The following is a 17,791-nucleotide window of genomic DNA, read 5'->3' on the forward strand; positions in this document are numbered from 1 at the left end:
GACAATGACCTCGACCCACGATGTTTTCCACACAACTGAATGCCCCGCACTGTGTTGCACTCAGCCACACTCTAGATGGAGTTCCTTCCCCCCTTCCTTCCCTTCCTTTCCCTTCTCTCCCTGGATCCTTCCCCTTTCCTTTCATCTCTCCTGTTTCTTCTTTTTCTCTCCCCCATCGATCTACTCATTGGTTCTTTCACCTAACCCACTCCCTCCCTCTCCTTTCCTCTCTTCTCACTTTCACTCTACCTTGATAACTCCCTCCCCTCCCTCCTCCCTCCCCCTCTCACCTTGTATCTCTACTCTCTCCCTTCTCTCTTTACAATCTCCTTATCTTTATCTCTCTCCCTCTCTCTCTCTATTTATCTCCTTCTTCTCTCTCTTCCTTCCCTCCCCTCTTCTTCCCGTCTGATCTCTCCTCTCCCATCCTCTCCCTCCCCATCTATCTTATCTATCTATTATTGGTCTATCATCTATCTATACTATCTATCCATCATCGATCTCCTCTCTCTTCTTCCCCCCTTCCCTCTCCCTCTCCTTTCTCTCCTTCCCTCATTCTCCCCCTTCTTTCCTGCCCAGACCTCCCTCAGCTCCTCTATGCCAGCTCAGCTCAGTTCTGCCCTTAACCACCTGTTTGGCATTCTAGAAATCTCATGGGCCTCCACGTTTTCCCCCCTTTCACATGGAATTCCTGGGAATTCTGGGCTGCCCCTTCCACATGGTGGGTAAGGTGTGCATCACTGCCAGTTCGCATCCCTCTGACATAGCCTGCCGGTTCCCGGTCCTTGGCTACCGTTTCTTCATCTCCACAATGTGCAGAATGGTTTTGCTCACTGGCTCACAGGGAGAATCTGACTGCATGGTGACTACCAAGTTCTTTCCTAGCCTGGGGTTTGGCCCAGACTGCTCCTCTGGGGACATGGGTCCTTCTCAGCACCTCAGCAGGTCAGTGTCACCGGGAGGCCATTATGTTTCACCTAATGAAGGAACTCAGCAGCTCTTTAATCAAGCCTATTAATGTCTGTGCGCCTGAGGGCACAGTGACTGTCCCCAGGGGCTGGCTCTCAGGCGGATAGGACAGAAACCGAAGAATATTCTCACTTCCTAAAAAAATACATACTTACTTGTAGTCACAGTTTGGAGTCATCTCTCAGAACTATGTACCTGCAGTGGAAGGGAATGTATTGCATATATAATACAGAAAGCACACCCCTGTTTATTAAAATTACCATTTATGTCAGGTGCAGGTGGCTTACACCCATAATCCTAGCTACTCAGAAGGCTGAGATCTGAGGATCATGGTTTGAAGCCAGCCTGGAGAGGAAAGCTCATGAGACTCTTATCTCGAATAACCCATTAAAGAGCCAGAAGTGGTTGAGTGCTAGCCTTGTGAGAAAGCAAACAACACCAAAAACCCCAAACCATCTGTCAGGGACAGCCATCGACCCTGAGTCCAAGCCCCAGTATACACACACACACACACACACACACACACACACACACACGCACACACGCACACACTTCCCATTTACAAAAGCCAAGATGGTAAACATAAAATATGGTCTTGGTTAATTCCACTAACTGTAGGGTAAATATTTCTGGATATGCATATACGAATGTGCATGCACGTGTAAAGTACTTTTCATTACATTCATTGTGAGATGGCCAGCCATCAAAGTTGAGTCACGAGGTACACTGATGTGTGGTAGATGCCAGCCTCCCTGGTAATGCAGACGGGAACTCAGATATTAAAGGTGTCTCTGTTCTTTGGGACTTTCTGTCAGGTTACACGGGTGAAATGATTTAATTTGACATCACAATGAGAGTCACAGTGCAAGGTGTGGCTAGATCCACCTAGCTGTGATTATCGTAGGACATGCTGGAGGCGGCCCTTGTCGGAGTTAATAGGTGAGGGTCTCGCAGTACCTAGTGAGGAGCAAGGCCCACGAACCAACAGAGGCTTGGGAAATGCCAAGCCTTGGTTGGAAGGATGGTGTGTCTCCTGTAACGCTGAGGGTGATCTGCTGAGATTCCACTCAAGCTTCATGATTGCACTGTCACAGTAGTGGAAAAATACACGAACTCTCCAAGAAGGACTCAGTGGGTGCTGGTGGCTGATGCTTATAATCCTCGCTACTCAAGAGGCTGAGATCTTAGGATCATGGTTCAAAGCCATCTGGGCATGGTTTATCTCCAGTCATCTAGCAAAAAGCTAAAAATGCAGCTGTGGTTCAAGTGATAGAGTGCTATAGCCTTGAGTGAAAAGCCAAGTGAGAGTAAGAGGAGAGAAGGGAAGGGAGGTAAGGGGAGGTGAGAGGAGAGGAGAGGAGAGGAGAGGAGCAGAGGAAGGAAAGTAGTACTCCTGAGTAGCTAGGATTACAGATGTGAGCCACAGGCACCCCGCCCCTGCAAAACTTTTTTTTTTTTTTTTCTGCCAGTCCTGGGGCTTGGACTCAGGGCCTGAGCACTGTCCCTGGCTTCTTCTTGCTCAAGGCTAGCACTCTAACATTTGAGCCACAGTGCCACTTCTGGCCTTTTCTATATATGTGGTGCTGAGGAATCAAACCCAGGGCTTCATGTATACAAGGCAAGCACTCTACTACTAGGCCATATTCACAGCTCCCCTGCAAAACTTTTAACACTGGCCATTCATTAAACTAACATTTATTTAGAATCTCCTGTGTGTTAAGCACCATCCTGGGTATCAGGGTTACAAAGGAGAACAGAAAAAGGGTTTTGTGTTGATACTAGGGCTTGAACTCCGGTGTGCTGTCCCTTAGGTTTTTCATGGAAGGCTGGAGTTCTACCACTTGAGCTTCAGCTCCATTTCTGGCTTTTTGGTAATTAATTGGAGATGAGTCTTTTGGATTTACTTACCTGGACTGGTTAGGACTGAGATCCTCAGCTATCAGCCTCCTGAGTAGCTGGGGTTACAGGCATGAGCCACAGGTACCCAGCTCTGTCCTCTCCCTCCCTCTCCCTCTCCCCATCTCTCTCTCTTCCTCCTACTCCATGTTCCCTCCTTCAGACTCAGAGCAGGGTTCTCAAAGACCTTTCCTTGGGCCCTGCCTCCTCCTCCTCCCCACTACCTCCTGGCTCCTCTCAGAGCATCAGCCACAGTTCACATCCAGTGAGATCATTCACTAGTCTCCCTATTCTTCCTTCAATGTTACAGACACATGGGGAATCGTGTCTGGAAATGCAGCCCTGTTTCAAGTTCACTCTATCGAGACATGCAATCAATGATAAAGAACTTCAATAAATTATGATGGGCATATGATAAGAAGAAAACAATGGGGATTTTCTGAAAATATTGGAATAGATCCTGAAGGAGAGTCTGGGTCATGAACGAGTCACTATGGAAGTGATATGCAATCTGTGTCTTAAAGATTCCTGTGAAATGTGCTTGGTGGGAGTCAGCCACAGGCGGAGCTTGGGAGGAAGGCAGGAGGCGCAGGAAGAGGAGGAGGCTGGGGGTGGTGGGTCAGAAGGACGCTGGGAAGGCCAGAATGCTGTGTGACATGGGTTGAGTCAGGTGGTGCACCTGCTGATGGGCTCTGGCTAGGGGAGAGGACGGCTTCAGTGAAGGACTTACAATGGGATGGCATTTTAGGAAGTGGCCTTGGGAGGCAGAGGACACTGGAGGCCTCTGCATGTTTGGTTGTAGGCCCTTACTTCTCTCTCTTCTCCCTCTCTCTCCTTCTGTAGCTCTTCCCCTTCTCTTTGCAGTCTCCTCTCTTTAGTCTCTCTCTTTTCCTCTCCCTTTGTTTTTTTGTCTTCCTCTTTCTTGTCCCTCCTTTCTTCTCTTTGACTCTGTCTCTTTCTATTTCGCTCTTTTCCTTTCTCTTTCTCTTCCTTTCTTTTACTCTCCCTATCTCTCTTGCCCTCTACCTCTCTCTCCTTCCTTCCTCCCTCCCTCCCTCCCTCCTTTCCTCCTTCTCTCCTTCTCTTCCTCCTTTCTCCTCTGTGTCCTCAGTGTCCCCTCCCTCTGATTCCTTTTCAAACTCTGTTTCTTTGACTATCTCACTGTCTGTGTCTCTGTCCCTTTGACTCCTTCTCACTCTCTCCCATGCCCCCCCCCCCAGTCCCCTTTCACTCCTCCCCTCACTGCCTCCACGATACTGGGCCTCAGGCCCCGAAGCAGTGAAGCCCATTACCTGTGGACTGAAACCTCAAGCTGCAAGCCAAACCAATCTTCTCTCTGTGAACTGCTTTTCTTGGGTATCTTGTCACAGTGACAGGAAACACCCCCAAGTTCCTGCCTTTTACGGTTGAGGGGATATTGAGTTAGGGCACGTGGAGATGCGGGAATGAGCTGGGTCCCCTCAGACGCAGCTCTGCTGTGAGGTGATGGTAGCTCTGTCCAGCAGGTGCGTGAGATATGATGCACAGCACAACACATGGACTGGAAGGCAACTTACAGCCGGCAGTTTGTGGAAGTCGCCTTGAGCACAGATACAGCACAAAGGAACATTCATTTGTGTTCAGTACCATGGGCTGCAAGCTCCCAACACCACCTCTGCCTTTGTTTCCTTTCCTGCTTCCCTCCCCCCTCCTTCAATGGGACTCATTTGTAGGTCTTGTGCTCTTTTCATGTTTGTGAAGCCCTCTCTCTTTTACCCCAGGATGGTTTCGTGGTCGGGGTGGTGGGGAAGAAGCAGGAGAGTGTTGAGCATTGCCACTGTCCTTCTGCATGAGAGTATTCGCTGTTGAGAAAAAGGAAGTGGAAAGATTTAAGAAATATAGGACATGGAGAAGGGAATGGAAAAAATAATATTTGCCTAAAACTAGTAGGAAAGCTATTGGAAAATCTTTGCATTTAAGTAGATTAATGTGTGTGTGTGTGTGTGTGTGTGTGTGTGTATGTGTGTGTGTGTGCTGGTCCTGGTGCTTGAACATAGGGCCTAGATTCTGTCCATGAGCTTTTTTTTCCCCCTCAAAACTGGCATTCTATCACAGTTCTACTTCTGGGATTTTGGTGGTTAATTTGGAGAAAAGTGTCTTGTAGATTCTCCTGACCGGGCTGGCTCTGAACCCCAATCCTCAGATCTCAGCCTCCTGAACAGCTAGGATTCCAGGCGCGAGCCACCACCAGGGCTGACTTTCCCCGCCCCCTCCTTTTAAAAAATATAACGCATAAACATCAAATTTTATTAGTGATAACATTTCTTTCAGATAAAATGGATCAGAAACTATTTTTGGAAGAACTGTAAATATTTGCAATTTCTCTAAACACATCCATGAAAGCAATTAATATTTGTAAAAATCCTATGAAACCTTTACTATCTCATTTTAGAGGTTTGGTAATAAGAAACACAGAGAGTATATTTTTTCTGCCAGTTGCCGGTGATTCATACTTATGATTCTAGCTATTCAAGAGGCTCCTGAGGATTGTGGTTCAAGGTCAACCCTTGAAGAAAAGTTCATGAAACCCTTATCGCCAACTCACCAGCAAAAAAAAAAAAAAAAAGCCAGGAGTAGAAGCTGTGGCTCAAGTGGTAGAGTGCTGTCACTTCAGCTCCATTTGTTGGAATATTATAGTTATTATTATTAGTGTTAGTGTTCTGTGCCAGTCCTGGGGCTTGAATTCAGAGCCTGCATGCTATCCCTGAGCTTTTTTTGCTTAAGGCAGGTGCTCTAGCACTTGAGCTACAGCTCCAGTTCATGATTTTTTGGTAGTTAATTGGAGATAAGAGTCTCATTCACTATCCTGCTAGGGCTGGCTTTGAACTAAGATCCTCAGCTCTATGCCTCCTTCATAGCTAGGATTATAGGTGTGAGCCATTGGCCCCTGGCAGAAATTGCTCTTAATTTAGTAAAGTTAATCACATCCATGAAATGGTTTTCTACAGGAGAGACTCAAAGGTGATCACTGAGCAAGCCTTCGAGCCTGTGAACGCCCCAGGAGCCTCCGCAGAGTGGAATGTATAAAACTTTGGGCTGATTACTTTAGCTAACAAATTCACCAGAGTTCTGACAAGAGGGTAAATGGAAATTCTACTCTGTCTCATGTAGGTAGATATTATGAGCAAAACCGGAAAAGGTCATTTCCTATGTGAGAGTTTGGAACAGAAACCTTCCAGTGCGGTGTCTGCGACTCCTTCTGTTTTCGCTTTTACAGGACTTTCCTAATAGGCAATTTAGTATTTGTTACTAGTTTGGAAATTAGTTTTCTGGAGCCAGGATGAAGTGCTAAGTATTTAGAGACAGAAACGTTGGCAAGGAGCACCGAGGGGCTCCACGTGGCGCGTGCGCTCTGAGGCTCACGCAAGTGCAGAAGCAGACTGGCAGAGAGGGAGGGCTGGATGGAGCGAACGCAGGAGTGTCATTCTTTCCAGTATCACTTCGTGATTCAGACTGGTTTTTCATCTGAGCAGCTTACGGGAAAGCTGCTACATAGCATTATGCAGTTAAAATAGTTTTAAAAAAGACACAGAAAAGCAAACTAAAAAGACATTTTAGTCTTAGAATGGGAGTTGAGCCAACAAGCTTTACTGGTAGAGTTGAGTCTTTGGAGGAAAGCCAGGGAGTCTGTCATATTTCCATTTATATATATATATATATATACATACATATATAAATACATACATGTATGAGGAGGAATATATATACACACATACATACATATTAAAGAGAACAAAGGATATCACATATGCAAAGGAAGGACATTTGCAAAGCTTCTATCTTTCTGCATTATCAAGATAGGATAATATAAAAACATTTTTTTACCTTACCTTGAAATTTTATATTTTATTCACATTTATATACTGTTATATTTTATTTAAGTTTGTACTTTCATTTTTGTATTTTATGCTTAAAAAAATTATTTTGACAAAATGAGAGTCGGGTTCTAGCCACGAGTCAGCTAAGACTTTGTTCAGGGAACTTCTGGACCGTGCACTTTTTAAGGTGGTCTTGTGGCCCTTGTGGCCCTGGAAGCTCCTTAGGTGAGCTGAACATCTCATTTGCTTGTGTCCTGCTGTTGGACGTCCTTAAGATTTCAGAGGTCAGGTTTCGCCCTGGCAAACTGACAGAAGAACAATATTGTGTTTGGCACCACAGAGTCTCAGAGTATTTTAGGAATGATTATGCCAAGGGGAGTCACATGGTGGAGTTCACATTGTATTTTTTCATATATGATGTGTATGTCTCTTTTTGTTAGACAAATCTCATCTAGCCTTTCGTTTTACTTCTAGAATTACCTTTATATCTGATACTCACTAGACACATATTTTGGCTGGAGAGGAAAGTGGGAGAAGACTTCAAGAAAATAATATAAAATCAGCAAAACTCAAGCCAAAACCTTTTGTTCAAACTCTTTGCTATGTTTTTGTGTGTGTGCTAATACCGGGGCTTGAATTCAGGGCTTTGTTCTTTTACTTGGCTTATTTATTTATTTATTTATTTATTTTTGCCCAAGGCTGCTGATCAATCACCTGAGCCACAGCTCTGCTTGTGGCTTTTCACTGGTCATGGGAAACGGCCCAGTCTTCATCAGGATCCTCAGAGCCACTTGCTCAGACGGCAGGAGCAGGGGCACGGGGAGGGGGGCGCGGCGAGTCTCACACTGAACAGTTGGAGGTGAAGTGACTCTGACTGCCCTGTGGTTCCTGGCTTCATCACTCTCACCTGTATTCCTTTGTTCATCCAGGTGTGGAACAGAAAAGAGTGAAAATACGACCCATGACCCAGAAATTTTTATTAATTCTGATAAAATGTATAAAAACTCCACATGCCCATTTTAGCCAATTTTAAGTATAGTGAACTGGTATTAAATTCATCCACGTGGAGCTCATTACCACCATCCGTTGGCTGGAGGTTTGCGTCTCACTAACCGGAGAGCACAAGCCATGCTGGTAACTTCCCCCCCAACGCACACACACACACACACATCCGCCCCCTGTGTCCTCTGTCTGTGGAGTTGACTACCTCGTTAATGCCCTCGCAGAGCCTTGGGGTTCATTCGCTGTTGCCTTATTTCACATGGCGTAACATCTTCAGAGTATCCATGTTGGAACAGGCGTCCGATTTCCCTTCCGTTTCTCAGACGGAATAATATTTCACTAGATGTATATATATACCACACTTTATTGACCCCAAACAGACCCTTGGGTAAGTCTTACCTAGGAAAGTTTCGTGTATTTCAAGGCATCCTTTGGTGGGCAGGTCTGAAGGGAATCCATGCTGGATTTGAAAACAGAACAACTAAATTCAGTGTTGTGGTTGTTTTGTTTTTATAGAGCAGAGCAGAAGAAAGCACTCAGGTCCCTGCCCTTGCTAGCAGGCTCGCTGCTTACTTGACCAGAACCTCCAACTCTGTGTATGTTTGTGTGTGTGTGTGTGCGCACGCGTGCGCAGTCTGAACGCTGTCACTGAGCTTTATTGCTCAAGGCTAGCGCTCTACAGCCTGAGCCACACAGCTGCACTTTGCAGCGTTCTGGTGGTTCACTGCGATAAGAATTTCACGAACTTCATTGCAGCGGCTGGTTCTGAACCGTGTTCCTCAGATCTCAGCTATGTGAGGAACTGGGATTCCAGGTGTGAGTGCTGGTGCCTGGCAGAGACAGGGCACCTCTTACATGAGTGTCTCAGTGACTTGTGATACAGAATGGATTTATAAAATGCAATGGACTGTCCATATGCACCTGGTACTTACTTACTCCAAAGCGCGGTGATAGACACTCATGTATTCCAGTGAGAAAGAACATATTATAACATTGACATCTGCGGTCAGGACAATGAAAGATAAGAAACATTGTCATTAAGATCATAAGCAATAGCAAATAGAGAAACCGTGCTTTCAATGACGGGTCAAATTCTACAAGTCCTTTTTCAGGTTTTTTATTTTATTTGTTTTGGGGTGATGTTATTGTTACTACAATGGTGATATATGGAGAGGTTACAGTTAGGGCCAGTCATGAGCATATCTGTTTTTGGACACTGTGCTCCTCTCCCTCACTTTCTCCCAGATTTCCCCTCATCCCCACCCACAAGTTGTGTGGTTCATTTTCAACATAGTGTTCAGTGAGTTCACCCTTTGTCCCTCTATTTCTGTGCCCCCTCCCAAAGACAGATAAATGGACAAACAAGAGAAAAGAAAACAAAAATATCAACAAAGGAAAAAAAAAAACCTTCGTTTCCATTTCCTGGAGTTTATTTCAATAAATATCATTTTATATGTTCAGATGCACATGGGTATTGCATCTTTGTGATCCTTGCCTAACAATATCCTCCTTTGCTCTCAGTCTGTTTGAATGCCTAGGGATCATATAATTTATCATGTCCTAGGAATATTTTTTCTCATGGATTTTTATTTTCTCAATACTTATTAGTCAATTGTTTATTTATTTTATTCTTGTATTAGGGCTTGAATTCAGAGCCCAGTGAATTGTCCATGAGCTTTTGTGCTCAAGGTTGGCGTTCTACCACCTAAAACACAGCTCCACTTCTGTTTCTTGATGGTTAATTGGAGAAACCAGTCTCATGGATTTATCTGCCCCAGTTGGCTTTCAGTTGGGATCCTCAGATCTCAGCCTGCTGAGAAGCAAGAGTTGCAATCATGAGCCATCAGGCCCAGTGGGACGTTTAATATTATTATTAGAGGATAGCAACTGAGATATGATAGTTCTTGCTAATATTAACATTTTACTGTTATCCTCCATGTTAACACTTGGTGGATTATGAGTCTTACAGGGAAAATCCTGGTCAAGATCTTCAAATTGTTTTGTATTGTTTCACTTTGCTTTGTTTCTGCTTCCTTAGCTGTAAATAGAAACTGAGTGCAATGGGGAATGTAAACTTATAGTCTCATTGGGAAATCTTTGAAGCTGTAGCATTCCAGAAGGTTGATGACAAGCAAGCATTCCTACTTTCTAAAGAGATAAATTGCTGCTCTATGGACAATAATTGAATAACTCTAACATACGACATTAAAATATCCTTCAGAATAACTCCAAAAGGTAACCAGGATCTCAATACAAATAAGTTAGATGATGATGCTCTTATTTATTCTATAAGCATTAATTGCAAAGTTCCTCTTATTTTAAAGAACTTTTGCAAGACAGGACTTGCACACCCCAGGTCAATCCTTTGAGCAGTGCAGACCTTCCCATGTGTTCACATGCTGCTGAAATGGACTTCTGCATCCTCTGACGCCTGTTGAGCAACACGCTTGGAGCCATGGGCACCAGTGATGGGCTGCCCATGACTGCCTCAGAAACTACCGATGAATGCACGCGCATACCCCAAATAACCCCGTAAATCCAGATGGTAAACACAGGAAAGGATTCAGTATTCAGATATTAATTTCAGAAGCCGAAAAATAAATGCCTAATGTTGTATTTGTTGTAGTATTAGTTGTAACATTAACAGATAAAAATTACTGTAGCCTTGTTAGCTCTAGGCACATTTTCAAACTGGACACTATATATATATGTATATGTACATGTATATATATGTATATGTACATACACATACACACATGTATGCACATATACATACACAAACACCTGTATACACACATATACACATATGCACATACATGCATATACACAGGTATATGTATCTGTATACTTGTATATATGTATATGTATAATGTAATAACATTATATAATACAATAATATTATAGCAATTATATAACATAATATTACATAATAATATAGCAATATTATACATTCATGTACATACAAATATACATATAATAATACATATCTATATTTCTATCTATGTATGGATGGTGGAGTTTTTTGGTTATGATCCTAGGGTTTAAACTCAGGGCCTCACACAAGTGGTACTCTACCATTTGATCCACATGCTAGCCTGTTTCTCTTTAGTTACTTCTTTTCTGGTAGCATCTTATGCTTTTGATGAAGGCTGGCCTTGAACTGCAATCTTCCTGCCTCAGTCTCTCCCATGGTTGGGATATAGATACACCTGTAGTCACGATGCTTCTGTCTCTCCCAATTCACTTGAGCCTCCAGCAAGCTATTGGCTTGAGTGTCCATTCGTGACATCAAGTGGCCGGCCATTCTTTACAAACTTGGTCAAGCTATCATAGTTGGTGTGTTCATCCTGGTGATTGAGGTTCTTTAGGGCGTTGGCCTAGAAATGTATGTTTTGAAAAATATATCCAGTGACCAGAATCTGTAATTCTAGTTGAAACCACTAGAAGCACTAAACTCTACCAGCTCTTTGCCTGGGCTCAGGAGGTTTTACAAGGTATGCAGGAGTCGAATGGTGGGTGGCATAACACCATGTTTAATATATTGAAGAACTGCCAAACTGTTTTCAAGAGGGACAGCACATCCATCTCTTCTCATCAGCAGTACATAGGGGCTCAGGTCTTCCAGTTTTTACCCTGGTTTTAAATAACAGCCATTCTATTGGATGTGAAACACTGTGTTGCTGTGATTTTGATTTTTTTGTATCCCATTCAGTAATGACTTACATATCTTCCTATTGGTTTAGAGGCATTCATATATCATGTTAAAAATGTCTACTGAACTTCCTTTTTCTAAATTGGATTGCTCACTTTGTATTATTAAATTTTGTGAGCAACTTTTAAAATGCCTTCTGAGTATGTCTTCCCAGTATATAATTTGTCAATGTTTTGTTTTAATTTTATACCATACTGGGGCTTGAACTCACGGCCTTGTGTCGTTCCACAACTCCATATCCAGATTTTTGCTAGATAATTGGAGATAGGAGTTTCTGAGTTTTATCTGCCCAGGATGGCTTCCTTTGTGGAACAACAAAATGTGCCAGTGCCGTGGTCAAACCCGCTTTTCAGTCACTGAAGTGTGTATGGACTCTGCATCAGGATTATGCTAGAAACTAAGTATTTCCTAGTTTAAGCTTTAGAAGAGAAGTTGTCTTTCTGAGTTTATTGAAATAGAATTTCTGAATAAAATTCAGAATGTGCAGATCCCTTAAAAAACTGTATTTTGACAAGTAAATTCAAGATATACTGAAGGTGCCATTGGCATTTTAGATGAGATGAAAATCTATATTCCTTGATGAGCCGATACTTTTTCATAAAAATGGAACTTACTGTAGTTTTGAAATAAGAAAGGGGAGAGGGAAGAGGAGGAGGAGTGGAAGCAGGAGAGGGAGGAGGAAAGCACCCCTTAAAATGAAATTTTAATCTCAAAATGTGAGATAGGTTTTAAAAATATGAGGGAATTCAAGCCCTGGACTAAAGCATAGCTGGAGGGTAACTTTGTGTCCTTCACATAAAGTAATGGGGGCGGGGAGGATGGGGGACTAACCCCCCTTCTAGTGGGCAGGGCAATGAATGTGCAAATGAGCCCCCCTCTAGTGGAAGAGGCAAAGGGTGTGGAGATGGGCCCCGCCTCAAGTGGGAGGGGCCCTGCCTCTAGTGGGATGCCTGGTCCCAGCTAGGACCTTGAAGATCTGTGCACTACCCCGAGCCCTTTGCATTGGCTGTTCCAAGTGCAGTGGTTGCTTTTCCCGGCTTCCTTACTTAAAAGCCTCTCAGTCCAGAATTTCCAGCCTCACCTTCTCTGCCACTGCCCATTGTGTTCGTGTTGCTGAGTCCCTGCTCCCAGCTGTCTGTCTCCCTCTGGAACCTTCTTGTCCAACATGAGACCACAGATTCCACCAGAGTACAGCTCCAACAACTATTCTGTCGTGGCACACTTAGCAGACATTTCTGTTTCATCGTATTCACTATCTATGAAGCAAGAACAATGAAGAAAAAATGGATGAAACATCTTCACTTACCTATGGCGAAATTTCTCTGATATGTGTGTCCACCTGACTCAGATTCACATCTATTGAGTAGTCCATTACAGGACATTTTGCACCATGTCTGTTGTAAAGGATGGAATAAAAATTTCCATAAGTTTCACATGCAAACCACACAACTTTTAACATGATCCTTCCTTCTGCATTTACTTTTGGTGTCTTAAGAATCTGTTAAAATGCAGAAATTATGCAGTATTGATTTCAGGAAAAGTTGAAGTGGTTACACATGATTGCCTTTGCCTTAAAAGAAATCCTTATTTGGTTCTAATTTGAACAATATTGAAAGCACAACAACACTAGGTTTTTATTATGTCAGAACACATTTAGTGAGTTATGGAAAGTATTCTTTTTCAAGAATGGAGTTAACTGTGTCGTGTCCACACTCCAGCCATTCTGGTTGTTTCTGGCTCCTCTCCAAGCTGGCCTGTTATCCAGACATATTTCTTTCCTCGTAAGAAATACATTGAAATACCAAAAACATATGCTTGTGACTGCTAGGAGAATTTTACTGGGGGGAGATTAATGTCACTGCTTTTGTTTGAGAAAATATAATTGGGCACAGTTACATACATGTAACTTAGGTAAGAAATATGGCCTCCTTTACAACTCATTATAAGTTCATTTTTACTTTTAAAAGTGAAATTACAATGAATCAAAAAAGTACTTGCTTTCTCCACTCCTGATATTCTAGAATAATTGGACAGGGACAATCCCTCTTTGTGTGAGGTCAACGGCTAGATATGGATAGGGGTTAATAGAAAAGCAGCTAATTAGGGTAAAAAGGCCTATAGAACTTGGAGCTGGCAGGGTGAGTTGATAAAGCCAAACCTACCTGACAATGAAATGAGGGCAGAGGGCTAGATAAGAGGACCAGGCAGTAAATCTGTGTTGTCACAACTTTACAGGAAACAGAAAGGAGCCCCACCCATCAGAAAGTCATCTCCAGGATTTCCATTTACCTCTACACAGCCCAAGGCCAACATGGCTGACTTCAGCTGACCTGCTGCCTCCCAAACTTACTTCCCATTGTCACTGAGTTCACATCTTGCCTTACTTCTCCTCTTGTCAGATGCAAAGGCCAAGGTTCTTCAGATGCCTTGAACTTTCTGGTAACATATTTGGTACATTCGCCAAGGAATTAGGAATTAAGTATGTCTTTTTCTGATTTGGACTCATGGAAAGAGTACAATACCAGTGATATCATGCACAATAACAAAATATTACGATTGTACATGAAACAACTTATATTTGACCTGTTAATTTTTAAAGAGAAAAATACTTACTAGCTTAAAAATCTCTGAAAGAAAATAATAATCTAATTCCCAAATTTATTATTGTTTCCTCAAATCTTACCATTATACTATGATTCTTTTACTCAAGTGTTTTGGATAAAATGGTAGAAATGACTTTCACATCTTTCTTTTGGTTCTAATGAAAAAAATGTACTCTAAATGTACAGACTGGTCATCACTTAAATTTTATTTCAGTTTGGATTCACATAGTTATGTGGTTAAGAATTTGTGACTCAAAGAATTGAATACCCTACAAAGGCAAAGACAGAGAGCAGCAACATAAAATACCAGGAAGCAAGTACTGGGTGGAAAGGGGTGGGCTAAGGGGAAAGGGGTAGACAAATGAAGAGAGGGAGAGGGGAGAATGCAGTCAAGACTCCAATGTATATCCTACAAAATTAAGAGGGAGGAGGTGGGCAACAGAGGGATGGGTGAGAAGGTTGAAATGGGTGACATCTATCAAGACATATTATATTCATAAACTGCTTTGTTAAAAGACAGCTCCTTGGTACAACTACTTAAAGATAATTTAAAGGCAGTAGGAAAAAACAGAATTTGTGATTTGGTCAGGTGTTGCTGTAATCCTATTCAGGAGGCTGAGATCTGAGGATTAAGATTCAAAGTCAGCCAGGACAGAGAATCTGTGAGACTCTTATCTCCAATTCACTAGCCAAAAGCTGGAAGTCAGAGTGTGGCTCAAGTGGTAGATTGACAGCCTTGAACAGCAACAACAAAAAAACCCTAAGAGACAGAACTGGGCCCGGAGTTCAATTCCTAGAACCACCAGCAATAAAACAAAACAAGAATTGCGGATCATTTGATAGTCAGTACTGGCTCATTTGGCTTTTCTCTGATGGGTCACCTTATGCCCTACCAGTTCTTTAGGAAACGGGTCACAAGGCTTTTCTGTAAAGTTCCATTTCCCCTGTTTATTTCAAAATTTCAGTTTCAAATTTGTAGTAATGCATCAAGAAGAGCCTGGAGGCTGGGGATATAGCCTAGCGGCAAGAGTGCCTGCCTCGGATACATGAGGCCCTAGGTTCGATTCCCCAGCACCACATATACAGAAAACGGCCAGAAGCGGCGCTGTGGCTCAAGTGGCAGAGTGCTAGCCTTGAGCGGGAAGAAGCCAGGGACAGTGCTCAGGCCCTGAGTCCAAGGCCCAGGACTGGCAAAAAAAAAAAAAAAAAAAAAAAAGAAGAGCCTGGAGATGCACTGTTATTACACATACCACAGGCCATTCTGGAGTGAGGTTTGCTCTCCATAATAAATAAATAAATACCTAAAAGCATTGTTCATAGGGTAAGATCAAACCTTACATACCTCCATAGCCTAAGCATTACATTCTTGACATTTCAGGCATTTAAATGTAAACTGTGCTCTTTGTTAGGACCTCTTCATCACTAAAATATGAGTCACTTACAAAACCATAATAGATTTTGGCCGTGCTGCGTGATGAAGTGTTTTGGATGCAGTGAAACATTTCGCCCAGACTCATGGCAGTAGAATTCCCATGGTCACCCCAAATAGGGAAAGAAATGAAGAACAAGTCTCAAAGAAATATGTAGATGCTGGCATAGCTTGCTCACAGGGCTCTAGCTCTGCACTGTTGTTGGGAAATCCAATTACTTGGAGCACAAACCCTTACATTAAAGTGTAAATAAGTGTTGAATGTGTGTGTGTGTGTGTGTGTATGTGTGTGTGTCTGGATTTAACTCTATCCTTGACATTTAAAATTAGGCTTAGATTCCATCAAGTGAAATTATGTGGCTAGTTCATACATACACACGTGCGTACATGTGAATGTGAACGTAGAGCCAGGAGCTACTGGCTCACTCTGTAATCCTATCTACTCAAGAGACTGAGATCTGAGGATGGCAGTTCAAAGCCAGCCTGGGAAGGAGAGTTGAAGAGTCTCTTACCTCCAATTAATCAGCAAAAAGCCAGAAGTGAAGCTATGGTGGTAGAGTGCCAGGCTTGAGTAAAACAAGTTAAAATGCCAAGGTCCTGGATTCAAGTCCCAGCATTCAGGGCTGGGAATATGGCCTAGTGGTAAAGTGCTCGCCTCCTATACATGAAGCCCTGGGTTTGATTCCTCAGCACCACATATATAGAAAAAGCCAGAAGTGGTGCTGTGGCTCCTTGAGCAAAAAGAAGCCAGGGACAGTGCTCAGGCACTGAGTTCAATCCCCAGGACTGGTAAAAAAAAAAAAAAAAAGTCTCAAGCCCCTGCATCCATATAAAAAACAAAAGCAAACACAAAAAGGAATGTAGAATGTCAAAATTTGTGCTGGTGCTTAGACCTTTTGTTATGTAATTAAAATATTTATGGATTTTTACATACCTTTGATATGGGAAGTGGAAAGTTGTTTATGTTGTTGTTTTGCTGGTCCTGAGGCTTGAACTCAGGACCTGGGCACTGCCCCTGAGATTCAGATTTTGGGTCATGAGTTATACTCTCCCATTAATAAGCCACAGCTCCACTTATGGCTTTTTTTTTTCTGGTTAATTGGAGATGAGGGTCTCATGGACTTTCCTGTCTCAAGGTGGCTTTGAACCCAGATCCTCAGATCTCCCTCTCTTGATTAGCTAATATTACAGTGATAGACTGACATGGGGGGATTTGTTATTGGGAACTTCTATGAAATGTTGGATGGAGTAAATTAGGCAGTCTTTGGCCTCATTTAAAGCGAGACCCTGTGAAGGCATTCTACATCTAACACTTTATATCCACATATCACTGCTTACTTGAAGCTATGGCTCCTTACATCCCTCCCGAACTTCTCTAGTGACCGCTGCCTCCTTGAGATCTAAGTTGAAGGTCCAATCACCAAGCCCTTGCTTGCACACTGACCCTGACATGCAGCCATTCAATGTCCCCAGCACAGAGCCTGTGTGGGGGCTCCCCAGTCCTGCCTCCTTTCAGACAGGAAAGGTGGAGTTTTCCTCTCTGGGCAGGGAAGTGACAGAGTGGTCTCTGGCTGTGCTGGTCCTTTGTGGATTTCAGTCAAGTCTGTTCACTTGAGTCTTCATGCAAAACACGCAGGTTTCCAGAATCTCTTGAGACTCTGCTCCCCACTGCCTTTCTGCCGTGCTCACCCCATCTCAGTGCAGGCCTTGCGTGGCAAGTGCGGGGAGTGGTTTAGTGAGGGGGATGCCTGTGTGGGGAGCTCAGTTATTTTATTACTGGCCCTGTGGTGGACATGAGTAAAGATACTACACTCTACATCTCATCAATAGTTTAAAAACAACCACCGTGAAGCACGACGGTAGCTTCTACAAGCTAGAAAAGTAACATTAATCCACTGCTAATCCCACTAGCTGAGATTACAGGTGTGTGCTACCAGTGCCCAGCCCACATATCTATTTTTATATAGACTGGCTGATTTTTGTAACAAGCATAATGTGGTGATCTGAGAGATGATGAGAAGATACGCAGAGCCTTTTTCCTCCCAAAGTTGAACATTGACTTGAAAAATTTAGAAGATTTCTTTCTTTTCCATTCTTTTCTCCCCTTCCCTTCCCTTCCTTTTCCCCTTTCTCTTTCCTCGTTGTTTCTTTTCACGTCAGTCCAGGGACTTGAACTCAAGGCCCGGACACTGTTCCTTCGATTTTTTTTTTTTTTTTTTACTTAAGACAGGTGCTCTCCCACTTGAGCCACACCTCCACGTCCAGTGTTTTTTTCCTGGTTGATTGAAGTTAAGCGTCTAGCTGACTTCCTGAGCAACTAGGC

The 17,791-nt window shown here is 43.1% G+C and overlaps 1 protein-coding gene across 1 annotated transcript in view; it reads left to right on the forward strand.

Moving 5' to 3' along the window:
- The window catches only part of Fat4 (FAT atypical cadherin 4), a 157,196-nt gene that overhangs the window by 58,677 nt on the left and 80,728 nt on the right, over positions 1-17,791 (forward strand). The gene's annotated exons all lie outside the window — the stretch shown is intronic.

Source organism: Perognathus longimembris, chromosome 24, assembly GCF_023159225.1.
Source record: "Perognathus longimembris pacificus isolate PPM17 chromosome 24, ASM2315922v1, whole genome shotgun sequence".
NCBI lineage: Eukaryota > Metazoa > Chordata > Mammalia > Rodentia > Heteromyidae > Perognathus > Perognathus longimembris.